The sequence below is a fragment of the Arachis ipaensis genome, chromosome B04, assembly GCF_000816755.2.
Source record: "Arachis ipaensis cultivar K30076 chromosome B04, Araip1.1, whole genome shotgun sequence".
NCBI classification, from domain to species: Eukaryota; Viridiplantae; Streptophyta; class Magnoliopsida; order Fabales; family Fabaceae; genus Arachis; species Arachis ipaensis.
Window position 1 is genome coordinate 117,527,603 of NC_029788.2, and position 14,879 is coordinate 117,542,481.

At 29.1% G+C, this 14,879-nt stretch overlaps 1 long non-coding RNA gene across 1 annotated transcript; it reads left to right on the forward strand.

Moving 5' to 3' along the window:
- On the forward strand, nt 8,840–9,853 carry LOC107638039. Its single transcript, XR_001619702.2, has 2 exons — nt 8,840–8,924; nt 9,603–9,853. It is a non-coding gene; the product is annotated as an uncharacterized LOC107638039 (long non-coding RNA).

Here is a 14,879-nt window from a genome sequence, read left to right on the forward strand (position 1 = left end):
TCAGCACACTCTCTATTGCCTGCCTCTTCGTTTTCTCTGCTGCTAATTCATCCTACATTGCTTTCCGCATCAATTTTTCGGTTGTCACCTCTGCCTGTAGTTCAGTCAGCATTCTTTGGGCCTCTTCTACTTGAGCTCTATCCACCGGCGGCTGCGAGCTCGGACGAAAGAGTTGACTTGGTGTCGACCCGTGTCCCATCCCACGCACTCTACCCGGGTGCTCTTTACTGAGAGCTTGGGCAAAGGAATCATTTTCTGACAATATTCTTGTAGATTCATCCAACTGCTCAATCTCAGATATTTTTTCTGCAGGCATAAATAAAATTACACAATCACACTAGACTAATAGCATACTCAAGACATTTTAATAACTAAACCCAACATGTTACAGCATAAATGATTAGGTGTACTTACACCAATTTCAAATACCAGTTACTTTTAGTCGAATAAAAATAGAGCTAACAATTCATATGAGATAGAGCTAACAAATGGTTTAACAAGCTAGAACCTTACAAGAAAAGAGGGATTTTGTACATACCAGAATTGTAAACCACGAAGCTGGTCGACGATGGATCCACCGGCAACGAGAAGCACGATTCAGCTGGTAGTGGTGTCCAGAGGAGAACGGCGGCAAGGATGGGCGCGGGGAGATGTGTTTTGTGCCTCTACCCCTTGTGTGTTCGCGCGATGAAGAGTCTGAGCTACGGATCTGATTCTGAAAAGGGTCGACGGCAGGAGGGAGAGTGCTGGATGGATACCCACGAGATTCCACGGTCTCAGATTGGGCCACGGTAGAGTAGGAAAGAGTTTCACGCGCTCTACTTTCTACTTTGGCGGGTTTCTAAGATACTAGATTTTGGGTATTCTGAGGCGAGGTTGGGTTAGAAAATCGATAGACGGTTTGGGGTTAGCGGCGGGCTTGGTGAGTTCGACGCAAAAGCAAAAAGCAGGTAGATTAGGGAAGAGTTTCGCGCGCTCTGCTTTCTCCTTTGGCGGGTTTCTAAGATACTTGATTTTGGGTATTATGAGGCGCGGTTGGGTTAGAAAATCGGTAGAGAGTTTGGGGTTAGCGGCGGGCTTGGTGGGTTCGATGCAAAAGCAGCAGAAGGAAGCGTCGGAAGGCTAATTTGGAGATGAATCGCAGCAATCCACCCTTAGTTGCTGCGTTTGGTGAAACCGCAGGAGATTCGGCGTAGGGAACCACCGCGTGTGTTGTAGTGCAAGTAGTGTAAAATTTAAATATTTGTAACAATTTTTTTATAAAAATTTAATGAATAATGCATGATTATACTAATTTAGAAAAATATCTTTATTTTTAGAAAGTACTATTCTCATGTAATAAAAGCACTATTCTCTCTTCTAAAATTATTTTTAGAAAAATATCTTTATTATAATTATATTACAATTAGCATTTAATGAATAATGCATGATTATACCAATTTAGAAAAATATCTTTACTATAATTATATAAAATAATCTACTTAATATACTAAAATTGGATTTTCCCCCAACTAATGAAAGTAAGTTGTCAATTTCTCATTAATTTATTTTCTTTTCAAAATAAAGGCACTATTCTCTCTTCTAAATTTATTTTAAAAAATATCTTTATTAGAATTATATTACAATTAGCATTTAATGAATAATACATAATTATACTGATTTAAAAATATCTTAATTATAATTATATAAAAATTTAAACATAAATTTATAATTCTAATTGCTATAAATATGATACTAACATTCATAGTGGTAAATTGATATTGTAATAATTAATTTCTATAATTATTTTTGTACTACTAAAGGCTATATATAGTGTTTCTTTGTGGTTAGTGAGTCTAAATCTAAGAATCAAAGCATTTTTTTCTAATCTGTTATTCTTTTTTGATTGGGCAATTGTTTCTAAGGAGTTTTGTAGGTCAAGTTCAAGTCACATCCCCTCTAGGTTTTCTACGTTTGTCCAAAAATATTCGAAGTGGAGCATATAATGAGATCGGATTTCCTCAATTTAGGTTCAATTTTAAAAAATTCGTGTCAACCTTGAAGATGCAATTCAAAGATTGGTATTATATTTAAATTTTTTTCTCTTAAGCTTTTGTATTAAAAATAATTTTATAACATATTGTATTTTTTTCAGAAACTACCGGTCTTTTGGTGCATTAATGTAATGCCATTGAAGAGAATAAAAGTTAATTTAATTTGACAATTTTAACAAGAAGATAGTCTGAATTTGTACCGATTCTAAGTATTCGATCTTATGATGTTATTTCGGTTGGTTGTTACGAGAATGACTCTAATCTATACGTATCTAAGGATTAGAATAGATTAAATATTATTTAAATAATTTAGTTCTAATATTGGTAGTTGATTAAATTAGTTTTAGAGAAATTTAAATTGTTATCTCAATTTATCTATTATGACTATTCTTTATAGATATGTTATTTTTAAACTTTTTAATATGATTTTTTTTTAGGTTTGTTTTCTTTTTTGATATATGTATCACATTTTTTTTGTATTTCAGATTAGTAATACAATTATTAAGAGAAATATAATTCATTAATAAATTAGAATGATTAAAAGTTTAATTAAGATTAACTAACATATGTTTTGGACACAAGATTGATTTATTAAGATTAAGGCGTGAAAAAGAAAAAAGAGTCACAATACATGGTTTTGTTTTCTTGCTAATATATAAAAATACGTGAAAGAAAAAAAATTAAAATATCACCATTTAAAAAAATTGTTAATCATACATATGAAAAGAGATTGGAGAATATGCATGGATATAAAAAATAAAAAATTATTACTCGATTGTAGAATAAAAAATAATCATATATATATAAAAAAATAATTATAACAAAAAAATAATTAGCATATGTGACTTAAATTTTTATATGTACAATTAATATATATATATATATAAACAAATATTTAGAATTATTTAACAAAATTAATATATATGTATAGATAAATAAAGAAATTATTATAATTTATAAAAAGTACACAGAAGTATTTAAAATTATTTAAAATAATAAATATATTCTAAAAATAAAAAAGTTATTAACTAAACAATTGATATATATACATATAAATAAATACGAAAATTAGTATGATTTATGAATATTATTAGGCATATGATGGTATTAACGGAATAACAAAATCAAAATCAGTATAATTATTGTAGGCTAAAAAAATTATTTATAATCAACAAATCAAAAAATAATTAATATATGTGACTTAATATATGTACTTAAATAAGGAAAGATTTAAAATTATTTAAACAAAATAAATAAATATATCCTACGAATAAAAAAATCATTGACTAATCGATTAATATATACTGGTAGTATAAATAAAAAACCATTAAATAAAAAAGAAATAGTATGTTTTCAATTTTGGGAATAAAACGTAAATAATTATAATCTAATAATTTGTTTAATTATTAATATTTATAATTGTTATTTTAAATCATAAATTTAGAGAAAAAAAAGTAGATTAACAAAAACGATTAATAACTATATTAGAGTTGATACACATAACACTAAATTAAGAAAAAATAAACGCAATTACTACAATTTAAATTAATTTTAATAAAATAATTTATAATTATAATTTCAAACTTATCATGTGCATAATACGAATTATTGAACAATTTATTATCATGTACATGGCACGAATTATTAAACAATTTCTCATGTATTTTTTTTCCAAAATAAAAATATTATTTTTACTTATAATTATTATTCTTTACCAACTCTTTCATTTAAACACTAATATTATTTATTAATATTTTTTTATTTTTACTCCTCACATTTATTAAAAATTCCTTTTCAATAATTTAGGTATTAATCGTTGTTATTTCATTAACTTATTTTAGGTATTTACTTATTAAAATTTTAGGTATTAATTATACCTCAATTACGGTATTAAGACTTTGAACATAAATCTTTATTCTATTTTTTTTCTATACCTAATGATTATTGACTACGATTCTATTAATAGTATCACCTATAGTAGATTATACGAAGAGAAAGTATGAAAAATAAAGACAAGACTTATAAGGCTATAAAAAGTTCCATTCAAGTTTGGCAAGAGTAAGACGATTTACATAGAAATAGTTCTAATAGATGATAAGATTAATTGATTCATTTACTAAATTTTTTCAAGTAATGCTAAGTTCAATTTATAAATAGAGTTTAATTTTTATGTACTGACAGTGTAAAACGTTTTACATAGTCGTGTAATCACATTCGTTTTTTTGAATGACCATTCACGCGGTCAATGTGAAATGTATTTATTTTTATTGATGTGTCATTACATAGTTGGATACACGTGTAAAACTACTTTACACTGTCAGTGCATCAAAATTAAATTCTTATAAATATTTGTAGTTCATATTTTAAGTTAATTTTATAAGTACACCATTTTACAAGTCAAAGACAATTCTTTTTAATAGTTTTGTAAATGCTAATAGCTTTTATATTTAATTTATTTTGCAATACGATAAAATTCATTGTTTAATCAAGTAAAAGACAATTCTTTTTAATAGCTTTGTAAATGCTAATAGCTTTTATATTTAATTTGTTTTGCAATACGATAAAATTCATTATTCAATCAAGAATTATTTGACAAAAATATTTGAGAATGAATTGGTAGAAAGGAAAGTCTATGTCTTCTCGAATTTTGAAATCGAGAAATCAAGCGGAATATATCTTCTGACTGTATACACATGCAAAATATCTTTTAAGATAGAGTCAGGTATAGTACATTTGGTCGATGATCGTAAAATTCTGGATAATCATTTTAATTTGCTTGCTCATGCTGATATATTGAAACAAACAAATGAACGATTCTACTTATTTGGTACGTAATTAATTTATATTAACCCACACAAAATTATTTTCCTTTTGCTTTTAAGTTTTGCCAAAAAATTGTATAATAGCATCATTTTATCGATAACAAAAATTTTAACAGTTTATTTATGAAAATATTTGAAATTGTATTGTGACTTTTTTTAAAGGTATATCCTTTTATTAATATACTATTGTTAGTTTTGTCGTTTAATATAAAATAAATCAGTAAATTCTTTTTATTTTATACACGTTCGAAGTTATAATTTCTTATATTATTCACTCATTTGTCCTTAATTTGGTACTTTTAATTCAATTTTTTTGTTCAATTAAATGTTATTAGATTCTTGACTAGAAAAGAAAAACTCACATCATAGTCAAAAATAGAGAGAAGTGACCAGTACATTGTGATTGATCTTCATGATTTACAGTATGTAAAATTTTAATATGAATATTTCTTTAGGTTATAATTATGTGTTGTGGTACAAATTTTTTTTCTTTATATATTACTACTTACTCCCTTAATTATCGGCTTCTCGCTTTTATTCAAAAATGAGAAAAAAAATAAGATGTACACTATGAGATCAATTTACAATCCAATTACTTGATCATCTATGTGATCACCAAGCAACCAAATACATAATTTATTCTCTAATTTATAAAATTTAACAAAGACATTGGTAAACATATTTGTTTCGCATTTATTTATATATTTTATTTATTTATGTTATATTTGTAATTATATTATATCTATTTTTATCAATATATGTTTTTTTAAAAAATATCGTTAGTGTTAGCACATGGTGTTTATATTAAAAAAAATAAATAAATTATGATTTTTTTTGTTGTTTATAGTATTTTTCAATTTGATAGGTAATGACTAATTCGTCGCATATTTAAATTCCAGTTAAGGATCTACCGTTAGTTAATAAATTATTGTATGCACAAAATCAAATTCAAACCCCATCAGTTGGTTAAGCAAACGAGTGAGTTAATTACTCAATCCACGTAAGTTGATTAAATTATATATGACTCTCTTTAATTTTCAAATTATGACTCTCAAAAATTTAATTAGTATTAAATATGCCATTAAAAGCCATATGAGTATATCAGTTATTATCAAATGAATGAAAATGGTCAACTCCATTAAATTGAATATCATTTATTCTGAATAAAATGTGATAAATATTTAATTAATAAGAAAAGTATTTTTGCATGTAAAAAAATTCAACTGAACACATTAATAATCAAGTGAATCAAAATGACCAATTTCACTAAACTGAATGTAAATAAGAACACATTTCCATTCCTATGCCCTAATTACGCAAAAAAAAAAAAAAAAAAAGAAATCAGAATAAGTCGATCTACTAAACGAAGCAACTCAATCCAGTAAACCTAAAATGCAACTAGGAGAAACGCGAGATTGCGAGATTTTAAATAAACAGTAATTTTTCTCATACCTTTCACAGTCTCTATTCTTGTTTTTGTTTATTTTTCTTCTTTCTTTCGATAAATCTTCTCGCGATTCCTGAGTAGAAGCAGTTTTTGCAAAGAAAACGATCGAACTTTGAGAGATTTTGAGAGAGATTCGAAGTTCTCCAGTAGCAGTTTCAAGGTTGAAGAAGGAACAATTTTTTCATAATGAAGCGCGAATAAATGTTAACGCTTTGGGGGGGGGTTGGGGCACATGTAATACACGCTCATTTAATGGTATTGGACTAGTTTGGATACAAAATTATATGGATGTGTAGTAACATGACTGTTTTATGTATATACATTTATTATTACATGTTTATTACATCTAAAATTATTTATTTATTTCAATAATAATTAAAGAATATAAAATAAGAAATGGATTATGTTAAAAAATAAATAAATTATGACTTTTTGTTGTTTACGGTATTTTTCAACCTCAATGACTAATTCGTCGCGGATCTAAGCTCCAGTTAAGGGTCTGTTGCTAATCAATAGGGCTGCATTTGTTTACAGAGACAGGACACACTGAGACAGTGACGACACAGAGACACAAAATCGTATTTAACAGAGGAGACATGGATAGAGACAATATGTCCAGAACACTGAATTAGTGTATTTTGTGTCTATCATGACAGGAAGGACACAGAGACACTAACAAGGGACACAACTTATTTTTTATTTTTTCTTTCATTATTCTTTTTAATTTTTTATTAGCGCAAAACACTTCAATAAACCTAATGCACATCAATATTATCTGAATGTCCCAAACCAAAAAATGCAACGTCAAAGTCCCAAAGCACATTTTTATATAAATCGAATTTAAATTTAATAAAACACGTAGTAAATCGAATTCAATAGATTCGAATTAAGTGAAATAAAAATCGAATTAAGTGGACTGGTTAAGATGCTAATAAATCGAAGGAATTGACTTCGATTTACATGTTTGCTTCGTCTACCATCATTCGAATCTGATGGATTCGATTTGCATCGATTTTGGCTATAAAATTTTTAAATAATGTATTAAATTAGTTTTTAAAAGATAATTTTTAAATAAATTTTTAGCATTTAAAAAGTTATTATTATTATTATTATTATTATTATTATTATTATTATTATATATGTTCAATTTTTTATTTATTTTGTCTAAAAAGGGTCAAAAATTCATACATAATAATCTTATAAATTATTTTTCAAAACAAAAACTTTATAGCCAAAATCTATGCAAATTGAATCCATTAGATTCGAATTATGGGAGACGAAGCAAACATGTAAATCGAAGCCAATTCATTCGATTTATTAGCATCTTAACCATGCACTTAATTCGAATCCACTTGATTCGATTTTCATTCAATAACGTTTTTTACCTAATTCGAATCTATTGAATTCGATTTACTACGTGTTTCATTAAATCGAATTTAATCAATTCAATTTATATAAAAACGTGCTTTGGGACTTTAAGGTTGCATTTTTTGGTTTGGGATATTCAGCTAATATTGATGTGTATTTGATTTATTGAGGTGTTTTGCCTTTTTTATTATTATATTTTTCGTTCCAAAATTTTTTGAATGAAAAAATAAAATGAGAATAAATTAAATTTTCATAATTTATTCTAATTTATCACCAAATAGCATATAAGAACACAAAATTTTGTCTCTGTCCTTTATGTATTGTTTTCAGTGTCTTGTCTTGTCCTATTCTCAAAAATAAACGTAGCCTAGATTATTGCATGCATAAGACGACATTCAAATCCTTCATCACTTACTTAAGACCATCTCCAGTAGGGAACTCATCTCAGTCCCTATTTATGGCCCATCTGTCATAAAAAGTAACTCTACATCAGCTTTTGCGTCATAAACGGTAAATAGGAACTCAAAGCATCTCTCTCTTCTCCATTAGGAAGAACTAACTTTAGTCCCTGTTGTGGTCCCACTTAATTAATTAATTAAAATACTTAAAATTAATATAATTGATTTTTTTAATAATATTATTTAAATTTATAAATTTAAAAATAATTCACTATTAAAAGATATTAATATTAAATAAATTCATATATAATAATAATACACAATATATAATTATTTAATATAATTTTTATTATAATTATTACTAATTTAATTATTATTTTATTATTTAATATAATTATTTAATTATTTCAGATTTTATATTATTATTTTTTTAAAATAATTTGTCAAATGGCAAGTTATTATTAGTTAACTTGAGTCCCTGTTTAGAGGGATTCTCTCACCTTGAGACCCGTGCAGGAACTCATTCCTTCTCTCCTCCAATGGTTAGAGTTCCTATATGTCAGAAAAAAATGAAAGAGGAACTCACCATTGTAGATGCTTTAAGCGAACGAGTGAGCTAATCACTTAATCAATCTAAATTGGTTAAATTATATATGACTCTCTTTAATTTTCAAATGATGACTCTCAAACATTTAATTAGTATTAAATATGCCATTAAAGGCATATGAGTATGACTTACTTTATATATATATATACATATACAAGATGTTTCATGTACCTAAGTGATTGAATACTGATAAGATGAAGGCTTTTACTTTTGTTCTTATCATTCTTTTTATTTTCTCCATTGGTATCGGTATATTTTAGTTATTCATTAACAAGATTTCATTATTTGTATCTTCTTACTTCTTATGTGCATGTTTGTTTTCTTTTTTGAAAACAATGTTATTTTACGTTTAATTTTTCTATATTTGTTAAAATTGCTAAAAATGAATTTATGTAAAAGATTCTATTTTATATAAATTTTTTTAACAGAAAAATTAATAATGATTATTTTTTATCTATAAATTTATATGCACAGGTAAAAAGTTTTTCTTTTCAAAAAAAAAATAACAAATAGATACTACTCAGCGTCGGTTTGATTTGGTTTATATTTATATTTTCAATTTCTAGCATTTCATATAAAAAAAGGTAAGAAATAAAATTTTAACTTTTTATTTTATCTTAAAAAAAATCCTAATAAACTAAAAATTATTATAAATAAAAAAGAAAACTATTTCTCAAACCAAATAAACTCTAAAAATATTTTTGATTTGTATTTTTGTTTTCTGTTCTTAAGATTTTATGAAAAAAAAATAAAAACAATAAAATCTTAATTTTTTTTTTCATATTTTGTTTTCTTTTTTTTTCTATAGAATTTTGAAACAGAAAATATTAAAAATAAAAACGCAAATTATATACATTCTTTAAGCATAGTTGAAATTTTACATCACAAGTACTAATGGTTTTATATGTTTGATGTGTAAATGTATAGGCAATGAAAGATTATTAAAAGTATCAGAGGCAAGATTGTGTTATGCCGAGACTGAAGGACAGTGTAATCCAACAACAAATAACGAATGCAACAGGGACTGTAAGAGAATATATGGAGACCATGCAACTGGTCATTGCGATATTACAAGAGATTGTGTTTGCCGTTTCCCATGTTAAATTTGTAGTCCTAAATTTACAACATTGTCCCTTTTGAATAAATAATTAAATAATGAGACTACAACATATTTATAATATACAATTTTATTCCGTCCATAATAGAGAGAAAACTGTGAGGGTGTTAGTAGTAGGAGTGTCCGCGAATCGGATTGGATCGGATATGGCCAAAAATTGGATCCGATCCGCATAATTTTCATCGAATCGGATCAGATATGATATTCGCGCTTTTTAATGCCGGATTCGATTCGATCCGATCCGCAAATGTGCGGATCGGATATCGGATATATTTGCATAATTAAACCTTCTCTTTTTAATCATATTTCTATATAAAAAATTCAATAAAAATATTTCTTTCACACTTTTAAACTTATTCCATGAATATCCCTAGTTAGTAGGGTCAAATTCATCATGTCAATCTATTTATCTGGCTTAAATAAGCGAATTTTTAGTTTGTCATATATTAGACCACAAAACCTTTTTTAAACATATAATAATTTGGTCAGTATTTTTTGTAAGAACCGGAATTTTCACGTAAAATTGCTTTAATAAAATGATAATGTTAACTGCTTGGAATCGGTTCGAAAAATTAGACATCTTAATTTGAAAATAAAAAAGTGAAATTTGAATTCAATAGATTTTTTGAGTGGAAAAATGTATCTTTTTCGAAAAGTTTTTGTAAAAACGCGTACCGACACTAAGACCGGCAGTATCGCCTCTAGTCTGTCCAGTACCGCATATTGAGAAAAATAAGATTTTAAAAATTGAATTTATTGTTTTGAAAGGCAAAAATAATTTAGAATCCAAAAACCGAGTGTAAATCTTAAAAAGTTTTGGCCCACTAGCTAAAAACGCTAACGGATTGGACCGAATTCAAACTGGACCCAAGGTCCAACATATATAAGGCTATTTAACGAGCATTCAGCTCATTTCTCCCCCAAGAAAGAGTGAGGGTTCGAGCATGAGAGAAGAAGAGAGGGTACTATTCACCTTTTTCTTCGTTTGGCTATATCTTGAGTTACGCAGCTCCGATTGACGATTCGTTTGTAGCCACGCGAAGCTCTCACCGATTCCGTCATTTCTAACTAAGTTTTGTTGGTAAGAAACTCTTTCTTTAGCTCCAGTTTTTTGTCCTAGCTCAAAACTAAAAAATGGCTTTGGATTTTTGAGTTTCTTTGTATTTTTGTTGTTTAGGGGTGATCTAGCATTGGTATATTGTTGGGTTTTACCCTTAATGTTGTTGGGTAAGGTAAGGTTTTACTAACTCCTTGTGTTTCATTATTTTTGTGAACCCTAGGTTTGATATTTGTATGTTATGTGATGTTAGATTGAGTTTTGGTGTTTGTTGGAGTTGGTTTGAGGATTTGGATCGAGTTTGGTGGCTTCGTTTTGGTGTTTAGTACATTTTGGGAATTGGTCAAGGTATCGTTTCAGTTTTCTTTATGTAATATGTAATATTTTTGGAAACTTAGGCTAGTGGACCTTAGGATAGGATTGAATTGGTTGTTGAAATTTATTGGATTGATGATGTATGATGATTTTAATGAATTATAATGGAATTATTGATGTTGGATAATGAATGTAGATGATGAAATGAGTATTGATTGCGTAGATGATACTTGTGATATAATGATTGTGATGTGATGATGTTGTAAATTGATGAAGGATGTATATGGGGAATTAGATTGCGTGAATTATTGGTATGAAAGTATTGAATTGGAATTATAGATTTGTGTTGAATTATGGAGGAAGGGTTGAGTGAATTAAGTGTGGAAGTGATGAAAGTACAATGGATAGTAAAGTGTAGTGTGTGGTAGTGTTTTTTGATGGATTTGGTAGGTTTTGATTTGGTTTGGTTGTGAATTTTGGAAGTTTTGAGAACCTAGTAAATTTTTGGTAAATTTTGACGGATCATAACTTGAGCCTCAGTTTTAAGTTTGATTGAAATTTATCTTAAATTAAAGTTTATCTAAAGATCTTTAAATTGATATAAAGTTTGATGAAAACGGATTTCTGTAGAGGAAGTTATGAACATTTAAAATTTAGTGTTTAAAACTGATTTCTGCAATTTTACAAAATTCTGTAAGTCTGGAGGGGTATGCGTACGAGAACCCCCCATATGCGAGCATACCATTTTGTTTGGAACCTATGTGTATGCGAACTCTTGTATGTGTATGCGAGATGGGAAAATTTTACGTATGCGTACGCATACATTGGGCATGCATATGCATACATCCTATTTTGCTAAACAATGATTTTTCTTCACTTTTAAGGGTTCTCTAACTTTTCAAACTTCCATAACTCCTCTTTAATACTTGTGGTTAATAATTAGGCCTAAGACTAGTATAGATGGGTTTATGTTTGATATTTAATGGACTTATATACGGGTTTTAGAAGCCAGTGACTTAGACTTGGCATGTCAGTTGGGTGGTTCATCTTGTGAACTAAGGGGGAGTCGGGTTGATGATGAATTTGAGATGTTGATGATGAATTTGAGATGTTGGTGATGAACTTGAGATATTGACATTGGATGATGAGATTGGAATGAATATAAAAGGAATTGTGCTATGAGCTGTGTTGTATTACTGAACTGTAATGATTGGTAAGTCGCTGTGCGCCTTGAGCAAGGACTATGGTAGTCTCCTGCTTGTCGAGGTAGCGGTGCCGGCGTAGGGATCGAGGCAGTCTCTCACCTACGTTGAGATGTGAGGACTGTGGCAGTCTCCTGCTCACATAACCTTTCTACCGCCGGAGTGAACTCGGGCACTATAACCTGAAGAGTGTGTCGGGCACTATAACTCACGGGGCGTAAGATAAAGTGCTGGGTACTAGAAAGAGTGAGCAGGGCACTATAACCCTAGTCGTGGCAGAAAGGCGACATCCCGGGAATATGTCGGGTTGGCATTTTGAATTGACAAGTGATATCACCAGTCAAATAGGATAGAAATTCATCATATGTATCTTCTATATGTTTGCTTGCTTTGATTACTTGAGTTATGCCTTTTTGAATAACATGCCTAAATGCTAGTTGAATTACCTGCTGTATATGTATATTACTTGTGTTTTTCTTGGTTGCATTAAATGTGTTTTACTGGCGTTAAGGAGGATCGGGAGGCGATGGCGATGGGATCGCACGGAGGTTAGATTGGTGAAGGCTGTGGGATACAGCAGTGTGACTAGTTTTAGTTAGAAATCTCCTAAGTTTAGATAACCCTTTTTATGGTTTATGGTTTGATTTATTTATTTTCATTAAGCTTGAATATCTGTATCGGTGTGAAGTTCTAGGATTGCCTTTGGCGTCCCAGAACTTTACATCTTATATATTAGGCACTGTTACCATACTGAGAACCTCATGTTCTCATACCATATATTGTTGTTGCTTTTCAGATGCAAGTCGCAACCCACTTAGGTGAGTTTGCGAATATGGTGACAGGACGGAGGATGGTCTTTCTTATGCTTTATTTTACTTTACTTATGTTGTAGTATTCTCTCATCTTTCTATTTTAGACTTTATGGCCTTAGAGGCTTGATTTGAGAGATAAGTTGTATAAGCTGTTTTAAACTTCCAAAACTCTTTTGTATTTTAGTTTGACTAGCCTGCCTAAACTCTGCAGGCTCTGACAAGCCCTCTTTTTGGTACATCATACTTATATATACATATCTTGTTAATTTAATTGTTACCTTGTGTATCCTGGAGCTATCTACATTTTATATGTATTATATCTTGTTCTGTTCATACTTACGCGTTTAGTTACAGAGTGTGAACGCTTCGCATTTTGTAATTCCGCTTTATGCGACTTTGAGCTTTTGTTCCTTCATCGGACTTCTAGTTATATAAATTCTTAGATATATATTATATATTATAAACTTTAGAACTGTCGTGGCACTTTGCTATCCTTTGCTTTGCGGCTAGAGGTAAGGCTTAGACTAACGGGGTGTTACATTTATGGTATCAGAACAGCTCCTCCTCGTGAGCTTGAGGGATGGACCGATTGTGCTTCGTCACACTCTTTGGATCATTTTTCTTCCATGTTATTTAGGTTATCTGTTTGATATACATAACATGTTTGTTTGTGAGTGCCTTTGGGGATAATTGAAGCACTGGGTCTGAGATATTGAGACTGATCACCTCGATATCGATTGTTTGGTGTGAAAAAGCAACCCGAATGGCAACTCACGGACGAGATCAATCACGTTCATGGAGAGATAGTGAGGATGACTAGCCTAGCCAATGCGTTTTAAGCTCAACATGTTCTAGAAAACCAGTTTGTAGAGTTTGCGGCATATCAATTGATGGGTGAATCTCAACACTGGTGGCAGGGGAAGTGTCAACTGATGCAGCTACAGAATGAGGATGTATCATTAGAAGGACCGACTGATATTTTTGCAGTTTTTAATTAAGATTTTCAATTCCTAACCGGTATGGCCTCTTGAGCCTTGTTGAAAAAGTTTTAAAGTTTAGGATGATTTAATTTTGAAGTTTAGTTTGGAACTTTTGGTTTAAATAATTTGGTTTTGAAATTAGATCAAAACTCTTGGTTTGAATGATATGTTTTAAAGGAAAAGTGAGTCCAATGATTTTGTTAAGTTGTGAAATTAGTTTATAATTTAATTTATCGAGAATAATTTTGATTGATTTAAGAATAAATAATTTTTGAGTCTTTTAAAAAAGTTTTGACATTGAAAAATTTTAGATTGAACTTGTTTTGAAAGCTTTATAAAATGTTACAAAAGTGGTATTTGGTTTAAAGAAAAATTCGAATTCTTAATGGCAACTAATCAAAGTGATGCAGCGGAAGGTGCAAGGGAAAGATACGTCACGCGATTCGAATTTTAGGGACAAAATTCCTAATTAGGTGGGGAGAATGTAAGAACCAGAATTTTCACGTAAAACCGCTTTAATAAAATAATAATTTTAACTGCTCGAAATCGGTTTGAAAAATTAGACATCTTAATTTAAAAATAAAAAGGTAAAATTTGAATTCAATAAATTTTTTTGTGTGAAAAAAATATTTTTAGTAATTCAACAACATACTTTTAGTTTATATTTTTAAATATTAATGGCTAACTGCTGGCCAAAAATAATAAATTTTGTTGGTTGTTT